The 13774-nt window shown below is 46.1% G+C and overlaps 1 pseudogene; it reads left to right on the forward strand.

Annotated features, from left to right (window-relative positions):
* Positions 1–6872: 6872 nt before the first annotated feature.
* Positions 6873–6979, forward strand: LOC133399431 (5S ribosomal RNA; annotated as a pseudogene).
* The last annotated feature ends 6795 nt before the right edge of the window (positions 6980–13774 follow it).

A 13774-nucleotide genomic window follows, 5' to 3' on the forward strand; every position in this document is an offset into this window, starting at 1 on the left:
TTCGCACTCACAGTCACACCTACGGGCAATTTAGAGGCTTCAATTAATGCATGTTTTTGGGATGTGGGAGGAAACCGGAGTGCCCGGAGAAAACCCACGCAGGCACGGGGAGAACATGCAAACTCCACATAGGCGGGGCCGGGGATTGAACCCGGGACCACAGAACTGTGAGGCTGACGCTCTAACCAGTCGTGCACCGTGCCGCCAGTCCTCAACTAATTAAAACAATAAATAATTTGTTTCACTTTGTTTCATTGATCAATGATTGGCTTATTGGTGGTATTTATTCTGAATGGTTTAAAACTCGCACGTGATATACTGATGTCATGATCATACATAGACTTATTTTTTTATTTTTATGTTATGTTGTTTTTATAGTTATGTTGTGTAACCTAACCTCAGTATTAAAATGTTCTGATAATCACGTAACTGTGAAAACTACATGTCAGCCGCAGAACAGGATGTTTTGTGCCAGGAAGAGATATTGCTGTGACCTTGGATCCACCCTGCTCAAGCTTTAAACACCGCCCTGAACACTGTATATAATCTTGCACTGAACGCTGAGAAAGCGCACATTTGAGCACATTTGTGCAGCTGCAGCCTTTGCCTGTAGAACATTTGTGCCCAGAATATTCTACAATAAAAGATCTTAAAGAAGTTCATTTCCAGTCTCTGATTCGGACCCCAACATTCTCATCATCCGGAATTCAACGAACACGCGAAGGACTGACGGAGAAATCATCCTTCAACAATACATAAAGCTTCTATGTGGTTTTAACTATATCACTTTCACTGGCAATCTATATTTTTCCCATGCAGGGTCCAGCCCCAGTCCAAGGAAAAAAATAAATTGACTCTCTAACAAATTAATCAAAATTAAATCTTTGGATTTTTCTCTCACTAATAATAATAATCAGAATTGGTTCTACCCTATGCTTTTTCACCCACCCTTCTTTATACATTCTTTACTAATAAATCTTGTTTAACACATTCGGAAAAAGAGGGACAAATGGACATTCTAGTCACAGAGCAAGAAGGCAATAAAATGGACTAAACATTAAACCAATTAAATATTTTTTCTTTGTTAAACAAATCAATGTATTTCACCATAAATATTAATTTTGGATTTTGTATTAATACTGTATATTCCCTTTTTAACAGCTCTTTGGTAGAGAGAGGAGCTGAATGAAAAAATTAAATTTTTTATGTCCTTATTTCTCTACTTGCCCTCTTGAAGCCCTGACATTTCGAAATGTCCTTTGCAAAGAGCAAAGTGGATTGTTTTACAGCAAACGCAGAATTTTCCATATCATTCGCCTTTCTACCTGTGACATGCCCAGCAGTTGCCACATGAACACAGAAGTAGGACCTATACTGCAAAATTTGTCTGGACATAAGAAAGCTCAGAAATAGTAATACAACAGAAGCAGCATAAATTGCCTTTCTTGTTCTGTGTATTAATATGATGAATGCATTTAACGATGAGGAGGAATATCACAGTGCTTCAGTATTTGGAGATGAGTTGTTGAAGATTAGATTCATATCTAGTCCCCCATGTACAAGCAAAAGTTAAGTACTAAAACTGTCATATACTGCCCTGCAGTTCCATTATTGGAGCCTGGAGGGCGCTTTGCATCCTCTCTTTCTCCCTCCCTCCCCTCTCTGTTTTCAGCACCTGTCTCCAATCAGCCTCATCACCACTGGAATTTAAGCCTGCCTGTTCCAGGAAAGGGCGGCACGGTGGACGACGGGTTAGAGCGTCAGCCTCACAGTTCTGAGGACCTGGGTTCAATCCCCGGCCCCGCCTGTGTGGAGTTTGCATGTTCTCCCCGTGCCTGTGTGGGTTTTCTCCGGGCACTCCGGTTTCCTCCCACATTCCAAAAACATGCATTAATTGGAGACTCTAAATTGCCCGTAGGTGTGACTGTGTGTGCGACTGGTTGTTTGTTTGTATGTGCCCTGCGATTGGCTGGCAACCAGTTCAGGGTGTACCCCGCCTCCTGCCCGATGACAGCTGGGATAGGCTCCAGCACGCCCGTGACCCTAGTGAGGAGAAGTGGCTCAGAAAATGGATGGATGGATGGATGTTCCAGGAAATCCTCACCAAAGTATTGCAGCTACTTCCAGCGGTACCACAACCCAGTTATGTCAAGTAAGCGACACTGTTCCTTGCTTCAGTTGTTAACTCTTGTGTCTCCTTGTTCTCAGTGCTCCCCTGTGTTCCTGACCTATGTCATTCCTGCCAGCAAGCCAGCCGCCTGTTCTGTCCATTGCCTGCCACCTGTCCACGCCGCCGCCTGCCAACACATCGAGGACCACCTCCATAACCTTTCCTCAATGAACTGTTCGTCATTTTACATGTTCCTCCACCTGCTCTTGGGTCCAGCTACTCCCCACCAAAATGTTTTATTACATTTATATTACCATCTAGTGGCTGAAGAGTAGAAGGCATATGCTGTCTTCCTCTGTGACTGTATACTTTTTTTTGTCTAAAAAAAAATCAATCATTCAAGAGAGTCTGAGACAAATTAGGTTTAGGTAGTTTTGAGGAAGCACATCATCTTTGCGCTCCACTTTTCCATGCAGAGGAAATATGCTGAAAAATCTACGAGGCAATCTTTATAACCACAGTTTCCACTCAAAGCCCCCAGGAGAGAGATCTGGTATGGGTTTTGATGATCATTAAGCTGAAAAAGCGTCACTCACAACAAACAAGTGCTAAGTACTAGTGTATACAGTAGAAGGGTACTGTGTTTAGGCTTGATAATTAATATCAGAATATTGTCTTGAGTGAGTCTTGTATGACTTCGAGCATAGGGCACATGGGTACACCTTGGACTAGTTGCCAGTCAATCACAGGGTGGCTACGCAACAGATACATTTCAACAATAATATCCATTCATCCATCCATTTTCTGAGCCGCTAATCCACACAAGGGTCGCGGGAGTGCTGGAGCCTATCCCAGCTATCTTCGGGCAGGAAGCGGGGTATACCCTGAACTGGTTCCCAGCCAATCGTAGGGCACATATAAACAAACAACCATTCGTACTCACATTCACACCTCGGGGCAATTTTAGAGTCTACAATTAACCTACCATGCATGTTTTTGGGATGTGGGAGGAAACCGGAGTGCCCGGAGAAAACCCACGCAGGAAAACATGCAAACTCCACACAGGCGGTGCCGGGATTGGAACCCTGGGCCTCAGAACTGTGAGGCAGCCGTCAAACCAGTCGACCACCATGCCGCCTTCAACAATAATAAACAGAACTAATTTATTGCTAAATGAGTAGTAAAATAGCTTATATCATTTTACTCAACTACAATTGGAGACTTCCCTGGCACCCCTTTCGGTTCTGACTCTAAATTTGGGAAAGGTTATTCTTAAGGATAGTACTCTTGTTTGGAAAATAATTAACTGATATCTACAGCACAAATATTGTGTAGAAGCATGTCATTATTTTGATAATTAGATTAAAAGTGATTGAGCTTTTAATTGACTTTTCAAAAACACCTTTAAGTCTGGACATTCACTTTCTCTCTGGCAATCAAATCTATTTAGACAAAAACACCATATATCATACTGATATAATATAGTACTTGTTTCAAATATATTTTGTTTAATAAAGCTTCATAAGGAATTTGGTGATTTCTACGGTTAACATAATCTCTTATCAGACTGTGAGCAGCATTTAAAATCTTAACGATAGTCTTAACTATAAAGAAGTATTCAATAGTTGAACCTACCTTACAGTGTCACATACACAGCTCATCATTGAGGTTAGTTGTTAGCTGACAGGTGTGACCAGCTTGCAACCTCTCTGCTTCTGACAGATGACAGCTTGTTGTACGTCCTAAAACATCCCTGTGTCAAATCCCTCGGGGCAGCAGTTTCCTCCTCTCCATTGTGGTTTCTGAAATGAAGAGTGGAATGTTGTCAAGCTAAAGGAGAGATAGCTGGGGTATCAGGCGAAGGTGATCTCAAGTGGACAGTAGTTGTGTCTTCTACTTGAAAATTACATACATAAAGCAGATGTGATGATATTCAACTGTGTAATTTGCAAAGTGAAAGCATTCTGGAATTCATGTCCATTGCACATAGTGTGGTCATGATTTGATTGTCGTTGAACTTAATACCTTAGAGCATACTGTAGCCTCCCTGCAGGAGATTCCCAACTATTGGTTTTAATCAGATTTACCAGCAGCCTGTTCGGACTTATTACCTGTTTAGAAGTTCAATCAATCATTTAGTTAAATCGATAAAACAACAAAGCATCTAAAAGGCTTCACTTATTGATTGACTAATCTTTGCATTTCTCCATTAAACCTTCCAGCAAATGCTGCTGACAGGACATGTGTCATACGCACAGTGTCTGAGCCAGCTACAAACACTGGATGACTTGTAAAACATTCAATTCATGAAACAAATACACTGCATGTCAGTAAAACAATATCACTCATAGTGCTTTCAGTTTTGTGTTATTATTTTACCTCTACAGGTGAAATAATGTCCAATACATTATTCAGTATTTGATAATGTACATGACATTCCCTCTCTCAACTGAATATTTGATGCTCTTTGTATTATCACAGCAGCCAGATGGATAACAACTGTTCCATACATAATCAATGACATCTTCAGTAATCGGGTCTACATCAGGTCACTTAACACATGCTGTCAGGATTCAGGTTGCATGTTGGACCCAGATGCAGAGCGGACAGAGAGGGGAGTTTGTGAATAAAAGTTTCTTTCAGTTTGGAAGCGAACAAAGGAACTCTTCGATTGGCTGGCAACCAGTTCAGGGTGTACCCTGCCTCCTGCCCGATGACAGCTGTGATTGGCTCCAGCACTCCCGCGACCCTTGTGAGGAGAAGCGGCTCAGAAAATGGATGGATGGATGGATGGAAAGGAACTCTGCGAACTAGATCCGGGATTGGCAGGGTTCCAATGAGGACCAGTCTGGCAGGGTAGGAGTCCGGGTTGTCGGTGGGCCTCAAGAGGTGAGCACTGGTTTGCAGGGAGCAAGGGCAGATGGCATACTGGGGACAAAGAACAAGAATGAGGTAGAGATAAACTCACGAGGTCTTCGGGAAGCAAAAAGATAAGCAAGGTTGCTAGGCTACGAACTCGGCGTAGAGTGTTGATAGTCTGGCGACGTGTAATTGCTGTGCCTGCACTGTGGAGGCTGAGGACCCCACCCAATCAATCGAGGGGCGGGATCGGGCCCAGAGGGCCACCACAGAGCAGCCCGGTGGACAGGACACGCCCCACACTGAGGGTGGTGATGTTGCCCAATTAAAATGACCTAGTCATCAATCAGGAGTGGGGTCAATGATATGGGAAAACACTCTTCATTGTGAGGGTTTCTTTTTGTTTCTTTTACACAAATATTTGTGATTGTGATTTAGCCTGGGCGGCACGGTGGACGACTGGATAGAGCGTCTGCCTCACAGTTCTGAGGACTGGAGTTGAATCCCCGACCCCGCCTGTGTGGAGTTTGCATGTTCTCCCCGTGCCTGTGTGGGTTTTCTCCGGGTACTCCGGTTTCCTCCCACATCCCCAAAACATGCATGACAGGTTAATTGAGGACTCTAAATTCCCCGTAGGTGTGCATGTGAGTGCGAATGGTTGTTTGTTTGTATGTACCCTGCGATTGGCTGGCAACCAGTTCAGGGTATGACCAACACAACATTGGATAATATTTGGGCAACAAATAAAGTACTCTTTCCTGTAGGTCAGGCCTAAATGTTATGATGAATGAATAAATCTTTATTTTACTATTGAATTGTAAAATGAAAACTTTCAATCACAGTAGAATATTGACTTACTGACTTAACTTAATGTCTCTAAAATGTAATACTGTGTAATTATGCTCTTGTCCGAGCAGTAGCACAGCTGTCAGTGTCAGCCGAGTATAAAGATAAAGTGGAGCATGACATGAGTGACATTTTTTATCATCAAGATGTGAGTGTAAAAGTGGTTTAAATGGTTAACTATATTATATGTTGATTGTTTTTATCAATTACAATAAAGGTGGCCGGCATGGTGAATGACTGGTTAGAGCGTCTGCCTCACAGTTCTGAGGACTGGAGTTGAATCCCCGACCCCGCCTGTGTGGAGTTTGCATGTTCTCCCTGTGCCTGTGTGGGTTTTCTCCGGGCACTCCGGTTTCCTCCCACATCCCAAAAACATGCTTGGTAGGTTGATTGAGGACTCTAAATTGCCCGTAGGTGTGAATGTGAGTGCAAATGGTTGTTTGTTTCTATATGCCCTGCGATTGACTGGCGACCGGTTCAGGGTGTACCCCGCCTCCCACCCGAAAATAGCTGGGATAGGCTCCAGCAGCCCGCAACCCTAGTGAGGATGAGCGGTAAAGAAAATGGATGGATGGATGGATGGACAATAAAAGTGTTAAATTGATTCATTTGTTATTTCATGATCTTGAAGAAAGAGCTCAAGAACTTTATATACAATTTTCTCAAATTCAAGATTTTTGTTGAAGATAAAACATAAAAAATCTTTGGTGGTAAATATTAGTAGGCTAACTTTTGCTGTCAAATAATTGTAACTGATTTAAAAAAAAAAAAAAAAAGCTGAAGTTGTCTAAATTCCATAAGGGAGGGAGGGGGGGTTGATTATGTTTGCCGTGGGCCCCCAAATGACTAGCAAGCTATGTACAGCCCTGGTTCCAGCAAGCACCGCAACCACTTGGCATGACAACCAAAGTGGAATTAGCAGCTCGTGCATTGACGAAGAAGGCAGCTAGCGAGCTGCGAGAAGAATGTGCAAGAATGTGAATTGCAGGACACGTTGACCATCAACACTTACAGTAAAACGTCGTGGTAATAAATATGCATGCTTGAATTGAAGTGGGCTTACGGCCATACTACCCTGAGAACGCCCGATCTCATCCGATCTCGGAAGCTAAGCAGGGGCGGGCTTGGTTAGTACTTGGATGGGAATACCAGGTGCTGTAAGCTTGGCGGCACGGTGGACGACGAGTTAGAGCGTCAGCCTCACAGGTCTGAGGACCCGGGTTCAATCCCCGGCCCTGCCTGTGTGGAGTTTGCATGTTTTCCCCGTGCCTGCGTGGGTTTTCTCCGGGCACTCCGGTTTCCTCCCACATCCCAAAAACATACATTAATTGGAGACTCTAAATTGCCCGTAGGCATGACTGTGAGTGCGAATGGTTGTTTGTTTCTATGTGCCCTGCGATTGGCTGGCAACCAGTTCAGGGTGTACCCCGCCTCCTGCCCGATGACAGCTGGGATAGGCTCCAGCACGCCCGCGACCCTAGTGAGGAGAAGCGGCTCAGAAAATGGATGGATGGATGGATTAATTGAAGTGGCATAGGGTCATGTATTCCCCGATGCACTGCTCCCTGCAGCTCCAGAGTGTACACGTGCAGTTTGGAGTCACCTCCAAACCTCTGCTCACGGCGCACCTCTCTGCTCACGCACACTTACCCGTGACTCCATATTCTTATTTATTCAGCTACTGTGGCTGGCTAACATAAGGTAAAATACTTACGTGTGACCCTCTCCGAGAGACATCGGAGACAGTGCCTCTGGATTGGTAAACTGGGGTGGTGACCGGAGGTTGTGTTCCAACTTCAGGGGATCAAACTCCTCAGCCTCCCTGGTAAGGTCTATTCAGGGGTGCTGGAACGGAGGGTCCGTAGGGAAGTCGAATCTCAGGAGTAGCAGGGTGGTTTTCGTCCTGGCCGTGGAACAGTGGACCAGCTCTACACCCTAGGCAGAGTCCTCGAGTGTGCATGGGAGTTTACCCAATCAGTCTACATGTGTTTTGTGGACTTGGAGAAGGCGTTCGACCGTGTCCCTCGGGGATTACTGTGGGGGGTGCTTCGGGAGTATGGGGTACCGAACCCCCTGACTGGCTGTTCGGTCCCTGTACGACCAGTGTCAGAGTTTGGTCTGCATTGCTGGCAGTAAGTCGGACTCGTTTCCGGTGAGGATTGGACTCCGCCAAGGCTGCCCTTTGTCACCGATTCTGTTCATTACTTTTATGGACAGAATTTCTAGGCACAGCCGAGGCATAGAGGGGGTCAGGTTTGTTTGCCTCAGTTGCATCTCTGCTTTTTGCAGATGATGTGGTTCTGTTGGCTTCATCATGCCATGATCGGCAACTCTCACTGGAGCTGTTTACAGCCGACTGTGAAGCGGCTGGGATGAAAATCAGCACTTCCAAATCTGTCGGAAAAGGGTGGCGTGCCCTCTCTGGGTCGGTGATGAGATCCTGCCCCAAGTGGAGGAGCTCAAGTATCTTGGGGTCTTGTTCATGAGTGAGGGAAGAATGGAATGGGAGATTGACAGGCAGATCAGTACAGTGTCTGCAGTGATGCAGACTTTGTATTGGTCAGTTGTGGTTAAGAAGGAGCTAAGCCAAAAGGCGAAGCTCTCAATTTACTGGTTGATCGACGTTCCTACCCTCACCTATGGTCACGAGCTGTGGGTCGTGACTGAAAGAACAAGATCAGATACATGTGAACCGGATACAAGCGGCCAAAATGAGTTTCCTCCGCAGGGTGTCCGGGCTCTCCCTTGGAGATAAGGTGAGATGCTCAGTCACCCTGGAGGGGCTCAGAGTAGAGCCGCTGCTCCTCCACATTGAGAGGAGCCAGATGAGGTTGGTGGGGCATCTGATTAGGATGCCTCCTGGACGCCTCCCGGGTGAGGTGTTCCGGGCCACGTCCCACCGGGAAGAGACCCCGGGAACGACCCAGGACACACTGGAGAGACTATGTCTCCCGGCTGACCTGGGAACGTCTCGGGATCCCCCGGAAGAGCTGGATGAAGTGGCTGGGGAGAGGGAAGTCTGGACGTCCATGCTAAAAGTACTGCCCCCGCGACCCGACCCTGGATAAGTGGCAGAAAATGGATGGATGGACTTACCTGAGACTTGAGATTGTTATTTATTCAGATAATGTGCCTTGCTAACATTAGCTACTGTCTACATTTACAGATACACTTGCATACAGTAATAACGCGACATACCCGTGACAAGTCCATATTATTTGAAAACAACCGCATAAGCAGAGAGGTATGGAGGTGACTCCACACTTTACGCGCACCCGTCTCCTGCAGCTGGGAAAGCTCACAAGGCCTGTTTTAATTAGCCATTGGTGAAGGTGGTGAATGGGCAGCATGAACCGTGGTCATATATTGCTAGATACTGTAACTCTTTTTCAGCAAATTTCCAAGGAGGGTCAGTCAAATGAAAGTGCATCAAATGTTGATTATGTGTTTGCATGTTCTCCCAGTGGTGTTGTGGGTTTTGTCGAGGTTCAGTTTATCCCATAATCAAACAGACCTTTGATAGATTTCCATTCGGTTCTCTTGATACATCTGGATCTTGTTACTGGTGTTTGGTGATTTCCACCCTTTAGATCCAGTAAAACCAGTGATTCTCCCCTCAATTTCCTTGCTGTTAACAGAGGTCATCAGATTTTTTACTTTCATGGTCTTATGGCTGCAACATCTACATCACTCAATATCACGATCACTTCTCCGTGAAAAGTAGTTGTCTTTACTTACATCTACATGTTTATTGCACATCAGTTAGTATTTAAATGACTGTCAGTTGTAAAGCGTGCTTGCATTTATCCATGAAAAATTACACTATAGCTTCCGGGCCAAGTACAGTGTGTGTATATGTGTGCGTGTGTGTGTGCGTGTAGCTGCTGAGCAGAATTCCATCCATCCATTATCTGAGCCGTTTATCCTCACAAGGGTCGTGGGAGCACTGCAGCCTATCCCAGCTATCATCGGGCAGGAGGCGAGGAACACTCTGAACTGGTTGCCAGCCAATCGCACGGCAGATATAAACAAACAACCATTCACACTCACATTCACACCTACGGGCAATTTAGAGTCTTCAATTAACCCAACATGCATGTTTTTGGGATGTGGCAGGAAACCGGAGTGCCCGGAGAAAACCCACGCAGGCACGGGGAGAATATGCAAAGTCCACACAGGCGGGGCCGGGGATTGAATCCCGGTCCTCAGAACTGTGAGGCAGACGCTCGAACCAGATGGTAACCGTGCCGCCCTGAGCAGAATTACATGGTAAATTACAGAGATTGTGCATCAGTATGGAGTCTGACTCCACGCGTCTCATTTGTTTCCGCTGATCTTTATCAGAATACCCATGACAAAATAGCAATGCTGCACCTCTCAATGTATACCATTGGGTCAATATTACATGCACCAAGAACTGTTCCACCCATATTCATCATTTTAGAAACCTGAGATTTGTCCTATTAAGCAGGAAATATTTATGGCTTACACAAAAAACCTATTCAGTATTTTCTCAATAATAAGATCTTTAGTTTGTAGAGCATCAAGGCACAATTATGTTTTTTTTTTGTCACATCTGGTGTTCCTCTGGTGGTTGATTATACTATGTGGCTTCTGGATGGTTTTCATGTTAATTAGACTTCTTCAAATCTGACCCAGGTCCGAATGTGATTGCTTCATTGTTAATTCATGACACATCTCAATCCTATCATGGCTTGACATTATTCGATCTGGCAAACCAAATACTTACAGTGGGTATGGAAAGTATGCAGATCCCCTTAAATTTTTCCCTCTTTCTTAGAATGCAGCCACTTGCTCAAAGCATTTAAGTTCATTTTTTTCCTAATTAATGTACACACAGCACCCCATATTGACATATTGAAGATTTATTAAAAAAGAAAAACTGAAATATCACACAGCTATAAGTATTCAGACCCTTTGCTCCGTATTTAGGAGACGCACTCTTTTGAGCTAACACGGCCATGAGTATTTTGGGGAATGATGCAAGTTTTTCACACCTGGATTTGGGGATCATTTGCCATTCCTCCTTGCAGATCCCCTCGTGTTTTGTCAGGTTAGATGGTGAACGTTGGTGGACAGCCATTTTCAGGTCTTTCCAGAGATGCTCAGTTGGGTTTAAGTCAGGGCTCTGGCTGGGCTATTCAAGAACAGTCACTGAGTTGTTCTGAAGCCACTCCTTTGTTATTTTAGCGGTGTGCTTTGGGTCATTGTCTTGTTAGAAGGTAAAACTACGGCCCAGTCTGAGGTCTTGAGCACTCTGGAGACGGTTTTTGTCCAGGATATCCCTGTATTTGGCCGTATTCATTTTTCCTTTGATTGCAACCAGTTGTCCTGTCCCTGCAGCTGAAAAAAAAAACACACAGCATGATGCTACCACCACCATGCTTCACTGTTAGTGTAGTAGTAGTGCACTGTATTGGACAAGTGATGAGCAGTGTCTGGTGTTCTCCACACATAACGCTTAGAATTAAGGCCCAAAAAGTTCTATCTTGGTCTCATCGGACTAGACAATCGTATTTCTCACCATCTTGGAGTCCTTTAGGTGTTTTTTTTTTTTTTTTTTTTGTTTTTTTTTTTTAGCAAACTCTATGCGGGCTGTCATGTGTCTTGCACTGAGGAGAGGTTTCTGTCGGGCCACTCTGCCAGAAAGCTCCGACTGGTGGAGGGCTGCAGTGATGGTTGACTTTCTAGAACTTTCTCCCATCTCCCGACAGCATCTCGGGAGCTCAGCCACAGTGATATTTGGGTTCTTCTTTACCTCTCTCACCAAGGCTCTTCTCCCCCAATTGCTCAGTTTGGCCAGACAGCCAGCTCTAGGAAGGGTTGTGGTCGTCCCAAATGTCTGCTATTTAAGGATTATGGAGGCCACTGTGCTCGAAGGAACCTTAAGTGCAGCAGAAATATTTTTGTAACATCGGCCAGATCTGTGCCTTTTCACAATTCTGTCTCTGAGCTCTTCAGGCAGTTCCTTTGACCTCATTCTCATTTGCTCTGACATGCACTGTGAGCGGTAAGGTCTTATTTAGACAGGTGTGTGGCTTTCCTACTCAAGTCCAATCAGAATAATCAAACACGGCTGGACGACAAAGAAGGTGTAGAACCATTTCAAGGATTCTTCTTCTTTTCCTTTTGGCTTGTCCCTTTAGGGGTCACCACAGCGCGTCATCCTTTTCCATGTAAGCCTCTCTCCGGCATTCCTGCCCTCATGTCTTCCCTCACGACATCCATCAACCTTCTCTTTGGTCTTCCTCTAGCTCTCTTGCTTGGCAGCTCCATCCTCATCATCCTTCTACAAATCTACTGACTCTCTCTCCACTGGACATGTCCAAACCATCAAAGTCTGCTCTCTCTAACTTTGTCTCCAAAACATCGAACCTTGGCTGTCCCTTTGATGAGCTCATTTATAATTTTATCCAAGCTGGTCACTCCGAGAGCGAACCTCAACATCTTCATTTCTGTCACCTCCGGCTCTGCTTGACTACAGGCCTGTCGCCTTGACATCTGTGGTCATGAAGTCATTTGAACATCTCGTGCTGGACCACCTCAAGAGCGTCACAGGTCCCCCGCTGGACCCCCTGCAGTTTGAATACCGAGCGAAAAGGTCTGCGGATGATGCAGTCAACATGGGACTGCACTTTATCCGAGAACACCCCGACAGTGCAGGGACCTACGCAAGGATTCTGTTCGTGGACTTCAGCTCAGCGTTCAACACCATCATCCCTGAACTCCTTTCATCCAAGTTTCTCCAGCTCAACGTCTCACCTGCCATCCGACAGTGGATTTACAGCTTCCTAAGGGGCAGGACACAGCAGGTGAGGCTGGGAGAGACCACCTCATCCACATGCAGCATCAGCACTGGGGCGCGCCAAGGTTGTCTCCTCTCTCCGCTGCTCTTTTCTCTCTACACGAACGACTGCACCCGGTCGCCCAGTTCAGGTCCTGAGAGACTGTAATTCCCAGGAACTTGAAGGTCTCGACGATTGCCACAAGACAGCTGGACAGCGTGAGGGGCAGCTGTGGCGAGGGATGCCTCATGAAGTCAAAGATAATCTCTACAGTCTTGAGCGTGTTCAGCTCCAGGTTGTGTCGGCCGCACCACAGCTCCAGCCGCTCCACTTCCTGTCGATATGCAGACTCGTCACCGTCCTTGATGAGGCCGACGACAGTGGTGTCATCTGCAAACTTGAGGAGTTTGACAGCTGGGTGCGCTGAGGCGCAGTCGTTCGTGTAGAGAGAGAAGAGCAGCGGAGAGAGGACACAACCTCGGGGCGCCCCAGTGCTGATGCTGCGTGTGGATGAGGTGGTCTCTCACAGCCTCACCTGCTGTGTCCTGCCCGTCAGGAAGCTGTAAATCCACCGGCAGATGGCAGGTGAGACGCTGAGCTGGAGAAACCTGGATGAAAGGAGTTCAGGGATGGTGGTGTTGAACGCTGAGCTGAAGTCCACGAACAGGATCCTCACGTAGGTCTCTGGGCTGTCGAGGTGTTCTAGGATGAAGTGCAGTCCCATGTTGACTGCATCATCCGCAGACCTGTTCGCTCGGTAGGCAAACTGCAGGGGGTCCAGCAAGGGACCTGAGACGCTCTTTAGGTGGTCCAGCACGAGACGTTCAAAGGACTTCATGACCACAGATGTCAAGGCGACAGACCTGTAGTCATTTAGACCCGAGATTGTAGGTTTCTTGGGGACTGAGGGTGGAGCGTTTGAAATAGGATGGTACTTCGCACAGTTCCAGAGATCTATTGAAGATCTGTGTGAAGACTGGAGCGAGCTGGAGCACAGACTTTGAGGTGGGATGGGGACACATGGTATGGGCCTGCCACTTTGTTAATCTTTTGTTGTTTGAAGATGCGTCTCACATCCTGTTCGTGGATGGTTAACGCAGAAATCAGAGGTGTGATTGTGGTCGGTGGTGCGGCCGGGTGGGTGTGGGGTGTG

Source organism: Phycodurus eques, chromosome 2 (genome assembly GCF_024500275.1).
Source record: "Phycodurus eques isolate BA_2022a chromosome 2, UOR_Pequ_1.1, whole genome shotgun sequence".
Classification (NCBI taxonomy): domain Eukaryota; kingdom Metazoa; phylum Chordata; class Actinopteri; order Syngnathiformes; family Syngnathidae; genus Phycodurus; species Phycodurus eques.